The sequence below is a fragment of the Sapajus apella genome, unplaced genomic scaffold, assembly GCF_009761245.1.
Source record: "Sapajus apella isolate SASKATOON/1434 unplaced genomic scaffold, GSC_monkey_1.0 scaffold2, whole genome shotgun sequence".
NCBI lineage: Eukaryota > Metazoa > Chordata > Mammalia > Primates > Cebidae > Sapajus > Sapajus apella.
In genome coordinates this window covers 2,150,751-2,171,597 of record NW_022436942.1, presented here as the reverse complement: position 1 = coordinate 2,171,597, position 20,847 = coordinate 2,150,751, and the positions used below count along the sequence as shown (strand labels likewise).

The window sequence follows — 20,847 nt, the reverse complement described above, 5'->3', positions numbered from 1 at the left end:
TGGTTAGACAGTGGGTGCAGCCCAAGGAGGGCAAATCAAAGCAGGATGGGGTGTTGCCTCACCTGGGAAGCACAAGGGGCCGGAGGACCCCCTCTTCTAGACAAGGGAAGCCATTAGGGACTTTTCCCGGCACTCTGGCTCAGATACTGTGCTTTTTTCACCATCTTCACAACCTGCAGACCAGGAGGTTCCTTCCAGTGCTTACACCACCAATGCCCTTGGTTTCCAGCACAAAACTGGGTGGTCATTCGGGAAGACACTGAGCTAGCTGCAGCAGTTTTGTTTTGTTTTGTTTTTCATAATCCAGTGGCGCCTGGAATGCCAGAGTCACAGAGCCACTCATTCCCCTGAAAAAGGGGGCTAAAGCCAGGGAACCAAGTGATCTGGCTCGGTGGGTCCCACCTCCACGAAGACTAGCAAGCTAAGATCCACTGGCTTGAAATTCTTGCAGCCAGCACAGCATCTGAGTTCGACCTGAGATATTCAAGCTTGGTGGGGGAACAGGCGTCCACTATTGCTGAGGCTAGGATAGGCAGTTTTAACCTCACCTGTGTAAACAAAGTAGCCAGGAAGTTTACACAGTGACCGGGTGAAGGGCATGGCAGCTCAGCAAGGACAGTTCAGGCAGACTATGTCACTAAATTTCCTATTTGATGGGCAGAGCATCTCTGAAAGAAGGCAGCAGCCTGTCAGGGACTTATAAATAAAACCTCCACCTTCCTGGGACAGAGCACCTGGGAAAAGGGGCAGTTGTAGGTACGGCTTTAGCAGACTTAAACATCCCTGCCCATCAGCTCTGAAGGGAGCAATGGATTTCCCAGCACAGTGTTTGAGCTCCGATAAGGAACAGACTGCCTCCACAAGTGGCTCCCTGACCCCTGTGTATCCTGACTGGGACACACCTCCCAGCAGGGGCTGACAGACACCTCATAAAGGAGAGCTCTGGCTGGAATCTAGTGGGTACCCTTCAGGGACGAAGCTACCAGAGGAAGGAACAGGCAGCAATATCTGCTGTTCTGCAGCCCCTGCAGGTGATTCCCAGGTAAGCAGGGTCTGGAGCATACCTCCAGTAGACCTGCAGCAGAGGGGCCTATCAGAAGGAAAACTAACAAACAGAAAGAAATAGTTTCAACATCAACAGAAAGGACATCCACTTAGAGACCCCATCCAAAGGTCACCAACTTCAAAGACCAAAGGTAGATAAATCCATGAAAATGGGAAGAAACCAGTGTGAAAAGGCTGAAAACTCCAAAAACCAGAACTCTTCTTCACCAACGGGTCACAACTCCTCACCAGCAAGAGAACAAAACTGGTTGGAGAATGAGTTTGGCGAATTGACGGAAACAGGTTTCAGAGGGTGGGTAATAAAATTCTCTGAGCTAAAGGAGCATGTTCTAACCCAATGCAAGGAAACCTTGAAAAAAGGTTAGATGAAACGCTAACTAGAATAACCAGCGTAGAGTAGAACATAAACAACTTGATGGAGCTGGAAAACACAGCACAAGAACTTAATGAAGCATATACAAGTTTCAATAGCTGAATCAATCAAGCAGAATAAAGGAAATAAAAGATTGAAGATCAACTCAATGAAATAAGAAAGCAATGGCAACAAAACCAAAATAGACAAATGAGATCTAATTAAACTAAAGAGCTTCAGCACAGCCAAAGAAACTATGATCAGAGCGAACAGGCAACCAACAGAATGGGAAAAAATTTTTTCAATCTACACGTCTGACAAAGGACTGATATTCAGAATCTACAAAGAAGTGAAACAAATTTACAAGAAAAAACCCCATCAAAAAGTGGGCAAGATATGAACAAATACTTCTGAAAAGAAGACATTTATGCAGCTAACAAACATATGAAGAAAAGCTCATAATCACTGATCATTAGAGAAATGCAAATCAAAGCCACATTGAGATACCATTTCACGCCAGTTAGAATGGCGATCATTAAAAAATCAAGAGACAACAGATACTGGAGAGGATGTGGAGAAATAGAAATGATTTTGTACTGTTGGTGGGAGTGTAAATTAGTTCCACCATTGTGGAAGACAGTGTGGTGATTCCTCAAGGATCTAGAAATAGAAATAACATTTGGCCCAGCAATCCCATTACTAGATATATACCCAAAGGATTATAAATCATTCTATTATAAAGACACAGGCACACGTATGTTTATTGCAGCACTGTTCACAATAGCAGGCTGTACAGGAAGCACAGTGCTAATATGTGCTTGGCGTCTGGGGAGGCCTCAGGAAACTTACAACCATGTCAGAATGTGAAGGGGGAGCAGTCATGTCACATGGCCAGAGCAGGAGCAAGAGAATGAATGGGAGGTGCTTTTAAACCACTAGATCTCACAAGAACTCACTCACTATTGTGATGACAGTACCAAGAGGATGGTGCTAAGCCATTCATGACTGCCCCCATGACTCAATCACCTCTGACCATGGCCTACCTCCAACATTGGGGATTTTTTTATGAGATTTGGGTGGGGATAGACATCCGAAGTATATCAGGTGTGTATCCTGGGCAGAGGTGGGTAGGTGGGGGGGTGGTATTTATCTTGCAAAGCAGAGGACTTGGCATCGTCTTCCAGGAAATGGGTAGAGCTAACCTTTAAGGGAGGAAGAGGAGAAGGCTGCTTGTGCCAGCCCAGAGGAATCACTGGAATTGCAATTCAAGATTTTCAGTGTATTAACTAAGAGGACCCATTCCAAGTCTTAGGATCACAGTCCTTCCCACCAATGCCCTCCCTGGCCTTGATGAAGCCAACTTGCCTGAGTTGAGAATCATATATTTCTAGAGCTCGTTCACCACTCTTGAAATTAAAGGTGAATCTGATCCTCAGCATTTTCTGCCTTTAGGCTATGAGAGATGAGCGTCTGCTGCCAAAGAGGCCTTCTAGCTTTCATACTTTGCTTTCAATTGGTTAATACCCATAGCCTCCCCCCCCGCCAAAGTATTAATTGATAGCATTTAGTAACCATCATATTCCAGTACTTTTTTTGTTTGTTTGCAGATTTATTAAAGTTTAATTGATGACAAACTACATATGAGTTTGTGTGTGTGTGTGTGTGTGTGTGTGTGTGTGTCTGTGTGTGTAGTGCACAATTTGCTAAGTTTTTGTTTGTTTGTTTTTGAGACAGGGAGGGTCTTGCTCTGCCACCCAGGCTGGACTGCAGTGGCACAATCATAGCTCAATGCAACCTCAACTTTCCACATATGGTAAGTTTTGACATACATCTATGAAACCATTATCAAGATCAAGCCAACAAACATTTCATCAACCCCAATAGCTTCCTCCTGCCACTTTTAAATTTATCCTTCCTTCTACCCCCAGCCCCTGGTAACTCCTGATTTGCTTTCTGATAGGTTAGTTTGCATTTTCTGGAATTTTATATAAATGGAATCATACATCATATATTCTTTTTTTACGGGGATGTCTGGCTACTTTCAGTAAGTGTGATGATCTTGAGATTTATATATGTCGTTAGTGTATCAATCTTTTTATTGTTGAATAATATATTGCATTTAATAGATCAACCAAATGTGTTTATCCGTTCACCTATTGATGGACATTTGGACTATTTCCAGATTTGGGCTATAATGAATAAAGCTGCTATGAATATCCATTTACAAGTCTTTGTGTAGACATATTCCCATATTTCTTGAGTAATTATGTAGGAGTGGAATGGCTGAGATATTTGGAAAATGTATTTTAAGTTTTCAAGAAAGTACCAATCTATTTTCCAAAGTCATTGTACCCTTTTGCATTCTCATCAACAGTGTATGAGAGTTCCAGCTTCACCAGCACTGGGCAAAGTCTTTTAACTTTAGCCATTTTAGTGGGTGTATAGTGGTAACTCATTGTATTTTTTCATTTCATTTTAAAATTGAGGTATAATTGACATGCAGTGAACTATACCTACTTAAACTGTACAATTTGATGAGTTTGACATATGTATATACCAATGAAACCAACACAATCAAGATAACAAATATATTTATCACCCCCAAAAGTTTCCTCATGCCCCTATGAAATTCTATCTTTTCTCCCCTCCTTGCTTCTGCTACCCTACCCTGGACAACCACTAATCTTCCTTCTGTCATTATAGATTAGTTTGTATTTTCTACAGTTTTATATAAATAGAATCTATAGTATGTACTTTATATATAGCAATAGGTCATACCTTTTTGTTACTTAGATCTTTGTTACTAAGACATGTTTCACTGTATGGCCAAAGCATTATCAGTTCACCTGTTGACAGACATTTGGCTTGTTTCTAATTTTTGCTCAACACAAATAAAGTGGCTAAGAACATTTACATACAAGTATTTGCATGGACTTAAGCTTTAATTTCTCTTAGGTAAATACCTAGGAGTAGAATGGTAGTATAATAGGTATATATAATATTTAACTTTTTTTTATAACACTGCAAAACCCTTTCATAGTGGTTGTATGGAAATAAAAACGAGAAACAAAATAAATGTATATACAAAAACACATTTAATGTATCACTTTCAGGAAAAGGAAACGCTTTACAATGAGTGAGAAAATCTATACCCGCATTTTGAAGACCAGGATAAAAGGCATTTTGACAACAGATGTTTGGAAATCTTTCCATCATTATAAGAGTTTGTTGCCAAAAATGATGTATGTCCATCTATAAAACTCTTCTACCTGAAGATTATCTGCTCCATTTTTAAATCTTTCAGAAAGTTAGTTTTGAACCTATTGATGGAAATGTGAAAACTTTGATTACTCCCAAGAATAATTTATTTACATCAAAGAAGATATACATTTATTACTTAAACAAAAACCTCCCATTTTTGTTCTTCTTTCTTTTTTAGTTTTCTTTTTATAAATGGACAAATAATAATTGTACATCTTCATGGGGTACATAATGATGTTTCAATACATACAATGTATAGTGATTAGATCAGGGTAATTAACATATCTTTTTAATTGGTGAATGGACTGAAAAATTGATACTCTGATTTAGAAAGTGAAGCTAACCCTTTCATTTGAATCCATACTTCTCTGCAGGATCTTTTTCACCTTTGAGGGCCATCAACGCCAAATGTTGTAGTGAACTAAACTTATAACCAGACCATCATATCATTTTATCTCATAAAATGAAGCAAGTATTCCTGTCATTTCAAGGAACACAACTGAATAGTATTGTTTGCCAGTAATAAATTTGAATTTTTAAGTGAAAATTAGAATTTTGGAAAATTTATATCCTCCCTATGAGCTTGATAGCTTCCTAATATTTAGAGACTTTTCTGGAATCTTTCTGATGAGACCAGTGATAATATTAACAATTGTTACTTTTGAAATACTGCTTAATGAAACCCATCAATACCAACCCAAATTTTATAAAAACAAAGCATATTTAAAAACATTTCTTGGTGGGGGCACAGTGTCTCATGCCTGTTATCCCAGCACGTTGAGAGACCAAGGAAGGCAGATCACTTGAGGCCAGGAGTTCAAACTCAGCCTTGGCAACATGGTGAAACCCCTGTCTCTACTTAAAAAAAAAAAAAAAAAAAAAGAATTTTTATAATATGGGTGACCCTCATAAATCACATAACTCTGCTGAGGATAAAAGATATGCATTTTTTGTCAGAATTATCCAGACTTTTTACATTAATTATATTCACATTTTTCAGACCCCAAATTGGCAAAAGTTGAAAGATTTTTCTTAAATTACAATTTTCTTCTGCCAGAGCCAAAAAATGTAAGAAAACCCCTAGATACCATGGTCATATCCATAATTTTAAAATGATTTCTCAGCACAATGAAGAAATTATTGAGAACAAGTCCTTTCCAAAGAAAAAAATCCAATAAGAGATTAAATATGCACTGTAATTTTAGAAGATAGTTAAGTTCCATCCTGATATAGAATGCTGTCTCAGACACTGGCCTATTCTAAATGCATCAACAAGTAGTCAAAGAGTACTGTAAATACCTATTTTTCCTTAGAACACTGCTGGTACAGATTTCCCCCTAACCCTGGCTAAGGCCCTCTTTATTTATTAGATGGATTAAAATTAATTCTTTTGATTGTACTTATTCTTTCTAAAAATGGTTGATCTATAGGAATTCAAAAAGTCGTTTTCAGACTTGTGCAATGTCAGCTTTTTAAAAAATCAGTTTGGCTAAACTAAAGCAAGGGAATCATTGCCAAGTAAAGCACACTATGCAGAACGTGGGACATATAGGATGACTCAGCATTGCATTTTAGTCTCATGACTTTGCTGGGAATCAGATGTAGCTCTCGAGAATACCAGTAGTTGGCTTTAGGTTTAGTAGGCATGAGTTGAGTTTAGAAAAGGCAGAATCTTACAACTTCTGATTATTGCTGCAAGAACTTCTTGGCCGAAGCATTCTTGACAAATCATCCTTGAAAAACTATTTACTGTATGGAAAATGTAAAACATAAGGGGTGAGAGCACAGATTTTGGGTTTGAACCTTGGCTATGCCACCACTTACATGTCATGTGACCGTGGTTAAGTTCCATCATCACTCCATGTCTCAGTTACCATATATACAAAATAATAATAACATACTGCTAAATACTTACTAAATCCTTTACATTTATTATTAACATAAACCACATAGGATCATGTGGTTTATGTTAATATAATAAATGTAAAGGATTTATTCTGGTACTAAATGACCAGTAAATGTTGTTTATAATTAGTTTTATTATTTATTTATTTATTTATTTAATTTTTTGAGGCAGAGTTTCATTCCCATTGCCCAGGCTGGAGTGCAGTGGTGCTCAAGTGATTCTCCTGTCTCAGCCTCCCAAGTAGCAGGAACCACAGGTGCACCACCATGCTCAGCTAATTTTTTTTTTGAGATGGAGTCTCACTCTGTCGTCAGGCTTGAAGTGTGGTGGTGTGATCTCAGCTCACTGAAACCTCTGCCTCCTGGCCTCAAATGATTCTCCTGCCTCAGCCTTCCGAGTAGCTGGGACTACAGGCGTGTGCCACCAGGCCCAGCTAATTTTTGTATTTTTAGTAGAGACAGGGTTTAACCATGTTGGCCAGGATGGTCTCAATGTCTTGACCTCATGATCTGCCTGCCTATGCCTCCCAAAGTTCTGGGATTACAGGCATGGGCCACTACACCTGGCCTGCTAATTTTTAATAATTTTTTGTTGACAGAGGGTTTCACCATGTTGCCCAGGCTGCTCCTGAACTCCTGAGCTCAAGTGATCTGCCTGCCTCGGCCTCCCAAAGTGTGGGGATTACAGGTGTGAGACACTGCCAGGCCAGTTTGCTTTATTTCTTAGGCCTCACAACATCCCTGTAGTTATTGTTGGGTAGGTATCTGCTATGGTTTGAATGTCCACTCCAAAAGTCATGTTGAAATTTCATTGCCATTGTAATAGTACTAATAGGTGGAACATCTAAGAGGTGCTTGGGCCATGAGGGCTCTTAAAAATGTATTGACATTATTGTGGGAGTGGGTTCATTATTGCAGGAGCAGGTTCCTCATAAAAGGACGAATTTGGCACCTCATTTATTTCTCTCTGTCTCTCAAGCTTTCTTGCTTTTCCACATTCTGCTATGGGATGTCATAAGAAGAAGATCCTCATCAGATGCTGGTACCTTGATCTTGAACTTCCCTACCTATAGAACTATTAGGACATAAATTTCTATTCACTTAAAATTACCTAGTCTGCAGTATTCTGTTATAGCAGCACAAATCAGATTAAGACAATATCCTTAAAGGTAAATCGATTTTATTCTTGAGAGTAAACCGAGGCTCAGAAGGTAACTGTCCACTCACCCAGAGCCTGTCTGTGACAGTTCCTCTGATTCCAAACAAGGCACTTCCCGATATGTCATTCTAACTCTACAAATTTCATTTATGTCTTCTAAGTATAGTAATCAGAAACATCATAAAAGCTCAGTCTCTTACATGGTCTTAGACTTTGCCAAATTGAGATTTATAGAATTAATAAGTGTATGAGGCTAAACACAGTGACTCATGCCTATAATCCCAGCACTTTGGGAGACCAAGGCAAGCTGATCACCTGAGGTCAGGAGTTCGAGACCAGCCTGGCCAACGTGGTGAAACTCTGTCTCTACTAAAAATACAAAATTTATCGGGGTGTGGTGGTACATGCCTGTAGTCCCAGCCATTCAGGAGGCTGAGGCAGGAGAATTGCTTGAACCCCGGTGGTAGAGGATGCAGTGAGCCAAGATGCTGCCACTGCACTCCAGCCTGGGTGACAGAATGAGACTCCATTTCAAAAAAAAAAAAAAAGGGTATGGTATTGAACTTTGAGCGTTCTTGAACAAAGCATACATTATTTACCTTAATATGATAATAGGGCAGAGACAATATTGTATAGCGTTCAGCATAGTGGCCTGAAAAATTGAGGATACTAGGAAAGTTCTTTTGTTATTAATTTATCCAGCAAGTATTTATTGCAACCCCTATTGTATGCAGGCACTGCTGGGATATAGCAATGCATAAGTCAGACAAGGTTCTTGGCTCTTATATAGAAATGATGTTATAAAGGGAGGAGAAGAACATTTATTCCATCAATAAATACATAAAAAAGATAATTTCAGATACTGTAAATAACAGCTAAGAAGACAATAAAACAGGATGATGGGATACAGGAGTTGGAAAGAGATGGTGAGAAGTAGGGAAGACTTAGATACAGTTAAATGGAAAGGCTTCTCTGTGGAGGTGGCATATGAGCTCAGTACTTCTTTTATTGAGACAGAGTGTCACTCTCTTACCCAGGCTGGAGTGCAGTGGTGTGATCTTGGCTCACTGCAACCTCTGCCTCCTGGGTTCAAGCGATTCTCATGCCTTAGCTGGGATTACAGGCATGTACCATCACGTTCACCTTATTTTTGTGTTCTTTGTAGAGACAGCATTTCACCATGTTGACCAGGCTGGTCAAGTGATCTGATCAGCCTACCTCAGCCTCCCAGAGTGCTGGAATTATAGGGATGAGCCACTGTACCTGATCCTCAGTGCTTTGATCATTAGAAAAAACCACTGAGCAAAGAACCAGGACTCATTCAGTGGGAGTAGCAAGTGCAAAGACAATAAGGTAGAAACAAGCTTGGCACTTTCTTGGAATAAAAAGAAAAAATAATTATTAATAATGAAACTAAAAATCCTTATAAGGTCTTTTTTGTCCATTTAAGAAAAATACAGGTTTTTAATCACCAATTGCATTAGTCACCTTTATTTACCTTCTAGAAAAAAGGATAGGAGTGGCTGAGGCACACATTTCCTTTGAAGTATTTTGAAGGAAAAAACTGGTTTCATGTCAGGGTCTGGAAGACCCTGACTCCACAGCAGATGAATACATTTACTCAGACACAGAACACAGTAAAAGTGTGGATTAGGGTTGTCCTGGCCACTCACTCAAAGAAGTTAATGGCCATTGGCCCCGACACACTGGCCTTCCCAGCCTTTATTATTCAGCACCCATTAAATGGCACAGGCTTTGAGTCAACACCACTAGAGGGTATAGATTAAAGGCCAAATTCTGAGGCCTAAAGCAAACACCATTTGTGGGTAATAAACTTCTGCCAACATCCCCCCCCCAGTAGAAGGCAGTTATGCACTAGCAGCTGATCAAAGGTTTGCTAATTGAGGTGGGGGTAAATAGACTTATCTGGGGAAGCCTCTATATAATTCCTAGTATTTACTCTGTGTTCTAATGCTGTAGGGTAAGAACCAACCACCGTTGGCCCATTCTATCATCTGAAGCTATGTAAACTGCCTGGCCTTCCAAGGGGGTTTTGTAACTATATCCTATAACTATCTCTAATATTTTCCCTTAATATTTTTGCCACCACCCTGACTGAACTACCAGAAAAGGGGGAGCCCTTTTCTGTTTTTTGCATCTGGCTTTAATAATTGAAGAGTGCCAGCGGGTGCAACAACAGGTCCGTCAGTTGAGTCAGTCATTGCTCTTATTCTGGCTTTGCATCCTAGAATCAGCAAATAACATAAGACAATCATGAGTATAATTAGCAACATTCTTTCCCAATCAAAGAGTGACCTGTAGTGTTACGTGTCATCTCAGTTCACTATATGTGATTAATGAGGAATCCCACCAGGGGTATGTTAATCCCTTTCAGCCAAGCAGTTGCATTGTTAGAAGCTGGGAAAGGGGGTGTTAGAAGCTGGGAAAGGGGGTGTTAGAAGCTGGGAAAGGTGCATTCTTATATCTATAACGTTCTTAATATTTCTTTCTCTTCTTCCTACTTTATCTCTCTCCTTTATGTTACTTTTTATGTCTTTCTCATTCTTTCCTCCTATTTCTCCAATCTTTCTTTCTGTCTTGATAGGTTTTAGCAAGTGTTTTTTTTTTTTACAGCTGATTGAAATTTGTTATCTAAATTTTAAAAATTAAGGGTAAATAAAGCTTGTGTCAGTAGTGTTGCAGGGTCCTTACTCATACTCCCCCTTTTCTGTTTTCTGAGCATATTTTTAAGGGTGGAATGGGTATGTTCTATGCCCTGTCCTTGGGGGTTGTATGGATGCCTGTGGAATGTTGAATGTTCAGCATGTAAAAAAATTGTTGAAATTGTGAGCTGGCATAAACTGGACCATTATCAGTTTGGGCCACCCCATAAATAAAGTTGAAGAAAAAGAGCATACAGGGAAGGCTTTAGTTTATATTGCACAGTAATTCTTGATAATTGTTTAAGGTGTGTAAATTGCTAGTATTTAATTTAACCTTTTGAGGTCTTACTGACTGGGAAGTTAGTACGTACCCAAGATATTTCTAAGGAGATGACATTTGTACTTTCTCAAGTGTTATGGGTAAACCTCTCAACTGTGTATTCTTTATGACAGAGTTATATAAATTTAAAAGTACTGGCTCTGCTGGGGCTGCCAGTGAAATATCATCCATAAAGTAAATAATCTTGTGATTGGGAAATTACCTTCTACTGGGGAGCAAAGCCTGTTCTACATAATACTGACACTTAGTAGGACTGTTCAGCATTCCTTGAGGCAGCACTTTTCAGGGAAATCAGCAAGCTGGTCTTTCATTATTAATAGCTGGTAATGTAAACGCAAATTTTTCTATGTCCTGTTCTGCTAGAGGAATTGTATAAAAAGTCTTTTAAGTCAATAACAATTACAGGCCAATCTTGAAGAATTGCTGCATGGGATGGGAGGACCCATTGAAGGGGTCCTGTAGGTTGTAAATTAACCTCAACTAGTTCATGGGCTGTCTGTAATTTCTCTTCCTTCAGAGGTTACAGTTTTACTTAAATAGGTTTTGGAGAGGGTCATGTTAGGGGGAAGGTTGGAATGACAGCAGCGACCATTATCAGAAAAAGGTCTTACAAATTCTTAAATTTTATTTAAATCTTAGCAGAGAATTATAATCTGGGACATTGCTTCTATATCAGGAACATATGAAATTTCACTGTGGGCCACCTGTGGAGCCAGAGGGCAGCAAGCCACATTACACTCACCTAGGTGCCACTTTTTGCCTGTGCAGCTTTTTGCTTGTGCTGCTCCCTCCCCCTGCCACTGGGCAGCTGCTGCCAGCTGGGCAGACCTTCCTGTGGGTGCCTCCTGCCCCGCCTTAGCAGGCTAGCTCCTGTGTGCTGAGTGTGGCTCCCCATTGCCATTGCTGCCATGCAGGCCAAGTTCCGGGGAGCATTTGCTTGCTCCAGGTTTATGAGTTTTCTTGCTGTCAAGGCTTTCCTTCCACCCACTGCTTATTGCCGTATGGCTTCTGCCTCTAGTATTTTTTCTTATCTTTTTATGTACCTAATCACCTTGTTGATCTTGCACTATTGGGCAGGCTAAGAGCCTACCTTCTAGTGCTGCTTGCTTAAGATGAGGTCCCATCGCTGGAGCATATCCCCTGTCTTTTTTACTATTTATAGGAGGAGGGAGCTCAGGCAAAACCTCCATTTCCTCTTTGTTATCTTGGCCTGGTAATGATGGTACTGGGACCTGTTGCTCTTATGCATGATGCTGTTTAAGAGTTCTCCCCGGCCGGGCGCGGTGGCTCAAGCCTGTAATCCCAGCACTTTGGGAGGCCGAGGCGGGTGGATCACGAGGTCAAGAGATCCAGACCATCCTGGTCAACATGGTGAAACCCCGTCTCTACTAAAACTACAAAAAATTAGCTGGGCATGGTGGCACGTGCCTGTAATCCCGGCTACTCAGGAGACTGAGGCAGGAGAATTGCCTGAACCCAGGAGGCGGAGGTTGCGGTGAGCCGAGATTGCGCCATTGCGCTCCAGCCTGGGTAACAAGAGCGAAACTCCGTCTCAAAAAAAAAAAAAAAGAGTTCTCCCCACTTGTTCCCAGAGCTATATGTCTACTGTACCTTCTGCTGGGAGCCATGGATTTTGAGAAACAACAGTTTGCATTAGGTCCCTTAATTGAGCCTGTGAAATGGAGGCTCCACTAGCTTTAAGCAGCTGTTTTAACACTGTTTTAACAGCTCACTGTTTCCGTTGAGTTGATAACTGTTGTCCCATGATGAAACCCTAGCTTGAACAATCTCCCCTGAACTTGGTAATCCCAAGCGGGTACCAATGACTTACTGACTGGTTGCACAGTCTCTTTTTACCATCATTTTTGGGGGTTCCATTGTGATCTTCAATCTGTTACAGCTTGCCTCAGAGAGGGCACCACTGACAAGTCTTCTTACACGGGGCACCACTGTTGGGGCTGACAGGCAGACCCTGACCCTGCAACAGATGAATAAATTAACTCAGACACAGAATATAGTGAAAGAGCAGGCTGGGATGTCCTGGCCACTCACCAGAAGGAGTTAATGGCCACTGGCCCTGACACAATGGCCTTCCTGGCCTTTATTCAACACACATTAAATAGCAAAGGCTTTCAGTCAACACCACTAGAGAGTAAAAATTAAAAACCAGGTTCTGAGGCCTAAAACAAACACCATTTGTGGGTAATAAACTTCTGCCACCCCACCCCCCAATCCCAAGTAGAAGGCAGTTATGCACACACAGATGATTAAAGGTTTGCTAATAGAGATGGGGGCAAACAGACTTATCTGGGGAAGTCTCTATACAATTCCTAGTATTTACTCTATGTTCTAATGCCTTAGGGTAAGAACTGACCACCTTCAGCCCATTCTGTCATCTGAAGCTACATGCTGCCTGGCCTTCCAAGGAGGTTTTGTAACTATATCCTAAACTATCTCTAATATTTTCCCCTTAATATTTCTCCACCACCCTGACTGAACTACCACAGTTTCAGTGCTAAAATAGATACCAGTCTTTCTTCAGCAGATATTTGAGAACCAAAACTTTTACACTTAGGATTGTTGGCACATCTGTGCAATGTTAGTTTCTTTTAAGAAACTTCACCAAGAACCTTGAATTCAGTATCCTAATTTATAAATCTGATCTTTTTTTTAACTTTTAAGTATGGGGTACATGTGCAGGTTTGTTAAATGGTAAACTTGTGTCATGGGAGTTTGTTGTACAGATCATTTTGCACCCAGGCATTAAGCCTCATACCTACTAGTTATTTTTTCTGATCCTCTACCTCCTCCCACCCTCCATCCTTCACCCTCCAGCAGGCCCTCGTATCTATTGTTTCCCTTTATGTGTCCATGTGTTCACATAATTTACTTCCCATGTATAAGTGAGAACATGTGGTATTTAGTTTTTTGTTCCTGTGTTAGTTTGCTAAGGATAATGACCTCCAGCACCATCCACATTCCTGCAAAAAACATGATCTTGCTCTTTTTTATGGCTGCATAATATTCCATGGTGTATATGTACCACATTTTCTTTTCTTTATGTAGTCTACCATGATGGGCATTGTGGTTGATTTCGTGTCTTTGCTGTTAATAGTGCTGCAATGAACGTGTACATGCACATATCTTTATGATAGGACAATTTGTGTTCCTTTGGGTATACAAAGGAATTGTATACCAGTAATGGGATTTCTGGGTCAAATGATAGTTCTGTTTTTAGGTTTTTTGAGGAATCTCCACACTGTTTTCCACAATCGTTGAACTAATTTACACTTCTACCAATAGTATGTAAGTGTTCCTTTTTCTCTGCAACCTCACCAGCACCTGTAATTTTTGACATTTTAGTAGTAGCCATTCTGATTGGTGTGAGATGGTATCTCATTGTGGGTTTGATTTGCATTTTTCTAGTGATAAGTGATGTTGAGCTTTTTTTCACATGCTTGTTGGCTGCACATATGTCTTCTTTTGAAAACTGTCTGCTCATGTCCTTTTCCCCCTTTTTAATGGAGTGGTTCTTTTCTTATAAACATAAATCTGATCTTCAAGTGCACATGATTGTCCATACTCATGAAAATAGAAAAATCTATCCCCACTTTTTCTTTCTTCCTATTCTCTCCTCACTCCATGTGTTATTCAGAAGTTCCTCTTTTTACTGCCTTACTCTCTTACATATACACACACTCAGATAATATCACGCCAGTACCCATTGTGTACATTTTTCTAAATGTTCATATAAAATGTCCAGAATAGGCAACTCTGTAGAGTTAGAAAATTAGTTTAGTGGTTGCCTAGGCCTGGAGGGATATAGGAGAATTGAGGGTGATAGCTGAGGGATGCAGGATTTCTTTTTTGTGGCAATGAAAATGTGAAAGCAATTGAGGTGATAGATGCACAGCTCTTTGAATAGACTAAAAATCATTGAATTGTATACTTTAAGTGGATGAATTACATGGCATATATTTCAATAAAGCTGTTGAAAAAACTAATAGAATGCCAGGCACAGGCCAGGCACTATGGCTCATGCCTGTAATACTGGCCTTTTGGGAGGCCAAAGTGGGAAGATCACTTGATGCCAGGAGTCAAGACTAGCCTGGCCAATATGGTGAAACCTCATCTCTTTTAAAAATACAAAAATTAGCAGGGCATGGTGGCACATGCCTATAATCCCAGCTGCTTGGGAGGCTGAAGCATGACAACTGCTCGAACCTGGTAGGCAGAAGTTGCAGTGAGCCAAGACCGTGCCCCTGTATGCCAGCCTGGGTGACAGAGAAAGATTCTGTCTCAAAAAAAGAAAAAAAATTAAGCCAGGCACTGTGGCACATACCTGTAGTCCTAATAGCTAATAGAGGAGAAAATGAAATAACAATAGTGTGATACAAAACAAGGCATGAAGGGTGAAATAAAGGAATAAAAAACAGATGGGACAAACAACAAGGTAGAAAGATGGTCTAATTACACCCAAGTATTTTGATGTTACATTTAACTAGACTGAAGATTCTGTTTGAAAATATATATATTGAAATACAAAGGGCTAAGAAATAGCAAGATTGACTTTGGAACTATAATAACTAAGAGTATAATATTGGTGCAAGAATAGACACGCAGTTCAGTGGAACAGAATGCTGATCCTGGGACAGATCTGCATGAAAAGAGTCACATGATTTACAAGAAAGACACCACTACAATTCAGCAGGGAAAGGATGGTCTTTTCAATAAATGGTGCCAGGTCCACTGGATATCAATATGGAAAAAAATTAACCCGAATTCCTACTGCATACCATAAAAAATTAATTTGAGATTGCCAAAGACCTGGATGTATCCCAAATAAAGCTCTGGAAGAAAATATAGGAAAATGTCTTCATGACCTTAGTGTAGAGAAAAATATCATAGGCAGGACAGAAATGTACCCTCTGTAATAGAAAAGACTGTTAAATTATACTTCATTAAAATTAAGAACTTCAGGCTGGGTGTGTTGGCTGAGACCTGAAATCCCAGCACTTAGGGAAGCCAAGGTAGGTGGATAGCTTGAGCCCAGGAGGTCAAGACCCAGCCTGGACAACATGGCAAGACTCCATCTGCACACACAAAAAATTTTTTTAATTAGCCAGGCATGGTGGCACATGCCTGTAGTTCCAGCTATTCAGGAGGCTGAGGTGGGAGGCTTGAGCCCAGGAGGCCAAGGCTACAGTGAGGCATAATTGGGCCACTGCACTGCAGCCTGGGTGACAGAGTAAAACCCTGTCTCAAAGAAAAAAAAAATTAAGAACTTCTATTTATCAAAAGATAGAATAAATTGAGTGGAAAAGCAATGGACTGAGAGAAGATGTAGATGTAGACATAGATGTATTTTTTTTTTTTTTTTTTTTGAAGACGGGGTTTCACTCTTGTTACCCAGGCTGGAGTGCAATGGCGCGATCTCGGCTCACCGCAACCTCCGCCTCCTGGGTTCAGGCAATTCTCCTGCCTCAGCCTCCTGAGTAGCTGGGATTACAGGTACGCGCCACCATGCCCAGCCAATTTTTTGTAGTTTTAGTAGAGACGGGGTTTCACCATGTTGACCAGGATGGTCTCGATCTCTTGACCTCGTGATCCACCCGCCTCGGCCTCCCAAAGTGCTGGGATTACAGGCTTGAGCCACCGCGCCCGGCAGATGTATTTTTTTTTAGATGGAGTCTTGCTCTGTTGCCCAGGCTGGAGTGCAGTGGCAGTCTCAGCTTACTGCAACATCTGCCTCCTGGGTTCAAGCAATTCTTGTGCCCCAGCCTCCTGAGTAGCTGGGATTGCGGTCACACCACCATGGCCACTAATTTTTATAATTTCAGTAGATATGCCATTTTGCCATGTTGGCCAGGCTGGTCTTGAACTCCTGGCCTCAAGTGTTCTGCCTGCCTCGGCTTCCCAAAGTCCTGGGATTATAGGTGTGATCCACTGTGCCTGGCCTCGAGAGAAAATATCTTTAATACATGTATCTGACAAAGAATTCATACATAGACTATGCAAGGGGACTCCAAAACTTCATAAAAATGGAATTAAAAGTTAAAACATAAACTTGATCTACATACTTCATCAGGCTCAAGACACTTTTGTAAGCGATGATACCAGCCATTTAGTCCACCCCTAAAGAACTGAGGGTCCTGGGAATTTAACCATGTCAATTCAGTCTTTTTTACATTATCAACTGAAGAAAAATTTGTGCCCTTTAAATATTTTTTTGATGCAAAAAGAGGTGAAAATGAGCTAAATCAGGATTGTAAGGTAGACATCTAATGAGCTCTCAAAATACTCACAAATGGCCCTTGTCTGATGAGAGGAATGAGCACGAGCACTGTTGTGGTGGAGAGCTCTCTGGTGAAGCTTTTCAGGCATTTTTCTGCTAACTGGCTAACTCTCTCAAAACTCCCGTAATAAGCATTGTCATAATATTGTCATTTTTTTTCTTTTTTTGAGACAGAGTCTCACTCTGTTGCCCAGGCTGGTGTTCAGTGGAGTGATCTCAACTGACTGTAACCTCCATCTCTTGGGTTGAAGTGATTGTCCTGCCTCAGCCTCCCAAGTAGCTGGGATTACAGGTGTGCTCCATGACGCCTGGCTAATCTTTGTGTTTTTAGTAGAGATGGGGTTTTGCCATGTTAGCCAGGCTGGTCTTGAATTCCTGATCTCAGGTGATCTGTCCACCTTGGCCTCCCAAAGTGCGGGGATTACAGGTGTGAGCCAACACACCTGGCAGTATTATCATTCTTTATGTTTAAAAGAATGTTTCCTTTTCCTTAAAAGAACTTGTTTCTTTCAGAGAGTCAATAAGCAAAGTGCCTTGAGCATCCTGCAAAAATGTTGCCATCACCTTTGCTCTTGGTTGATTTTTTTTTTTTCTTTTTTGAGACAGGGTTTTGCTCTGTCACCTAGGCTGGAGTGCAGTGGCATGATCACGGCTCATGGCAGTCTCAACCTCCTGGGCTCAAGTGATCCTCTTACCTCAGCCACCCAAGTAGCTGAGACTACAGGCACACATCACCATGCCTGGTTAATTTTTACATTTTTTATAGAGACAAGATTTCACTATTTCGTCAGGCTTGTCTGGAATTCCTAAGAAGTGATCCTTCTGCCTTGGCCTCCCAAAGTGCTAGGATTACAGGCATGAGCCACTGTACTCAGCCTTCCTTTGCTCTTGATCCGTCCACTTTTGTTTTGACTGGACCACTTTCACCTCCTGGTAGCCATTGCTTTGATTGTGCTTTGTCTTCAAGATTTTACTACTAAGCCATGTTTCATCTCCTATTACAATTCTTTGGAGAAATGCTTTAGGATCTTGATCTTACTTGTTTAAAATTTCCGTTGAAAGCTCTGCTCTTGTCTGCAGCTCATCTGCGCACAATGGTTCTGGCACCCATCCAGTGGAAAGTTTGCTCAATTTTAATTTTTCAGTCAGAATTGTGTAAGCTGAAGCAATTGAGATGTCTATAGTGTTGGCTATTGTTCCTGCTGTTAACTGTCAGTCCTCTTCAATTAGGGCATGAAGAAGATTACATTTTTTCCTTGCAAATTGATGTGAATGGTGCGTTGTTGCAGGCTTCATCTTCAATATCACCTCATCCCTCCTAAAATGAGTTATACATTTGTAAACTGCTAATCTTTGAAGCATTGTGCCATCAACTTTTTGTAAAACATCAATAATTTCACCATTCTTCCATCTAAGCTTCACCATAAATTTGATGTCGTGTTACTGCTTCAGTTTTAACTGAATTCATGTTACTCTGTTAAGGGCTGTTTTCAAATTGATGTCTTATCCTTCTTAGTGCTTCAAACTAGATCCTGTTCAGACATATTCTATTAATTTAATATGAGTTTATTTTGGTGTAAAAAAAATCAATGTGTAGTTTTTTTCATAATATACATTTTCCATGAACTTTTCAAAGATTCCTCCTGTAAGAAACTCCTTTTTAATGATAAAAAGACAGACAACTCAATATTCTTAAATGAATGGAAACGTATACCTCAAAGAAAGAGAATATCCATATGGCCACTAAGTGTAAAAGCTGTTCATAATGCTTAGGTATCAAGAAACCAAATATAAGCCATAATGAAATACCACTATACCTCCACCAGAATGTCAACACCAAGTTTTGGTGAGGATATGGAGCAAATGGAACTTTCATACATTGCTCATGGGAATGCAAATTTGTACAGCTACTTTGGAAAACTTTTTGGCAGTATCTGCAAAGCCAAATGTATGCACACTTCTTGAACCAGCAATTCCACTCTTGAGTATATACACTACAGAAGTGAGTGCTTATGTCCACCAAAGGACATGGATGAATGTGTTCATAGCAATTACAGTAATGGCCCTAACCTGATAAAAATTCAAATGTTCACCATGAGTCGAATGAATAAATTATGAATGAGTGATAGAGTGACATAATACTGATACAGAAATAAAAATGAACAAACCACATTCAACAACATAGATGAATCTCACATACAAAATATTGGAAGAAGCCACATATAAAAATAATATATTGTATGATTTCATTTGTATGTAGTTCAAAAACAAACAGGACTAATCTGTGGGAAAGTTCAGAATAGTCATCATCTTTAATAAAGTATTGATGGAATGGCATGAGGAAGCTTTCTGGAACGCTGGAAATGTCCGTATCTTTAGTTAATGCTTATGTAAAAATTCATTAAGCTGTACATGTAAGATTTGTGCACCTTACTGCATATAAGTTATCTCAAGAATAAATGGGTTGGTTGAGAGTTAGATCCATATATCAGTACACAGAATGATGGTGAAGAAAATAAGCTTGTGTTTGATTTTATAGATATCAATAAGAATTCTTGGGTGGAACATGTATATGGAAGATAGAATTTAAGTAAAACTTTGCTTAAAAATATGTAATATGCTGGGTGTGGTGGTTCATACCTGTAATCCCAGCACTTTGGGAGGTTGAGGCAGGCAGATTGCTTGAGCTCAGAAGTTTGAAACCAGCCTGGTAACATGGCAAAACCCTTTCTCCACTAAAAGTACAATGATATTTGTATTTTTATATTAGGGAAGTGTCTTTTTAAAAGTAATTAATTAATTTAAAAAATTTTTGAAGGCAAGGTCTTGCTGCGTTGCCCAGGTTGGTCGTGAACTCCTGGGCTCAAGTGATTCTCCCAGCTACTTAGGAGGCCGACATGGGAGGATTGCTTGGGCCCAGGAAGTTGAGCCTGCAGTGAGCCATGATTGTGGTACTCCAGCCTGGGCAACAGAGTGAGACTCTGTCTCAAAAAAAAAAAAAAGTAATATGACGTAAATAATAATAGTAGTGTAGTAGTCAAAGTGCCTATTTCCAGAAAAAAACAAATAGAAAACAAAAGTGAAGAGTATTTGGGCTATTTGCATTTCCTAAATAAGTTACGTCATGGAGAATATTAACAGCATAAAAGATGTAAATACGTTTTCTGGGAAGAAAATCATGTTTTTATATTTCAGTGTCTAGGCAGAACAATATAAATAACTCTAGGTATTTCCTAAACTATGGTGTGCAGAATACTGTAGTCATACAAGTTGTTGATATGTTTTCTGGGGGGAAAATACCATTTTTGTATATTTATTTTTCCAGGTTCTTGATCTGATTGGCAAGATATTCTGACGGTTTCTATGGAATCCAGACACATCTTTCTTCTGGATCTATTTTCTCTATCCCTACATAGTCCTTCCTGTACCACACAACCAAAACCCTTCTCTGCCAAGACAATAAGCATATCATACCAGAGAGGACTTCCACCTGGCCACACCCTACAAGAGTAATCTACAAAAACATCTTCATCTGATCCTGTTGAGCAGACAAATCACTTGGCTACCTAAAGTTCAACATCATTCCAAAGTGACACCAAATCAAAATGACTTCCCCTATTTTCTTCTTTCTTCTCTTTCTCTTCCTCCTTCTTCTTCATTCTTTCTTTTTCTCCTCTTTCTTCTTCCTCCTTTCTTCTTCTCCATCTCCTCCTTCTCCTTCTTATCTTCCTTCTTTTTCTTCTTCCTCCTTTTTCCTTCTCCTCTTTCTCTTCTCTTTTTCTTTCTTTCTTTTCTTTTCTTTTCTTT

The 20,847-nt window shown here is 40.0% G+C and overlaps 1 long non-coding RNA gene across 1 annotated transcript in view; it reads right to left on the bottom strand.

Moving 5' to 3' along the window:
* Window positions 1-1,196: 1,196 nt before the first annotated feature.
* LOC116555431 overlaps window positions 1,197-20,847 on the bottom strand; it is a 22,494-nt gene continuing 2,843 nt past the window's right edge. Inside the window, exons 3-4 of the long non-coding RNA XR_004270533.1 lie at window positions 13,369-13,375; window positions 1,197-1,414 (exon numbers count right to left, since the gene is read on the bottom strand). This is a non-coding gene — a long non-coding RNA (uncharacterized LOC116555431). The remainder of the gene's footprint in view (window positions 1,415-13,368; window positions 13,376-20,847) is intronic.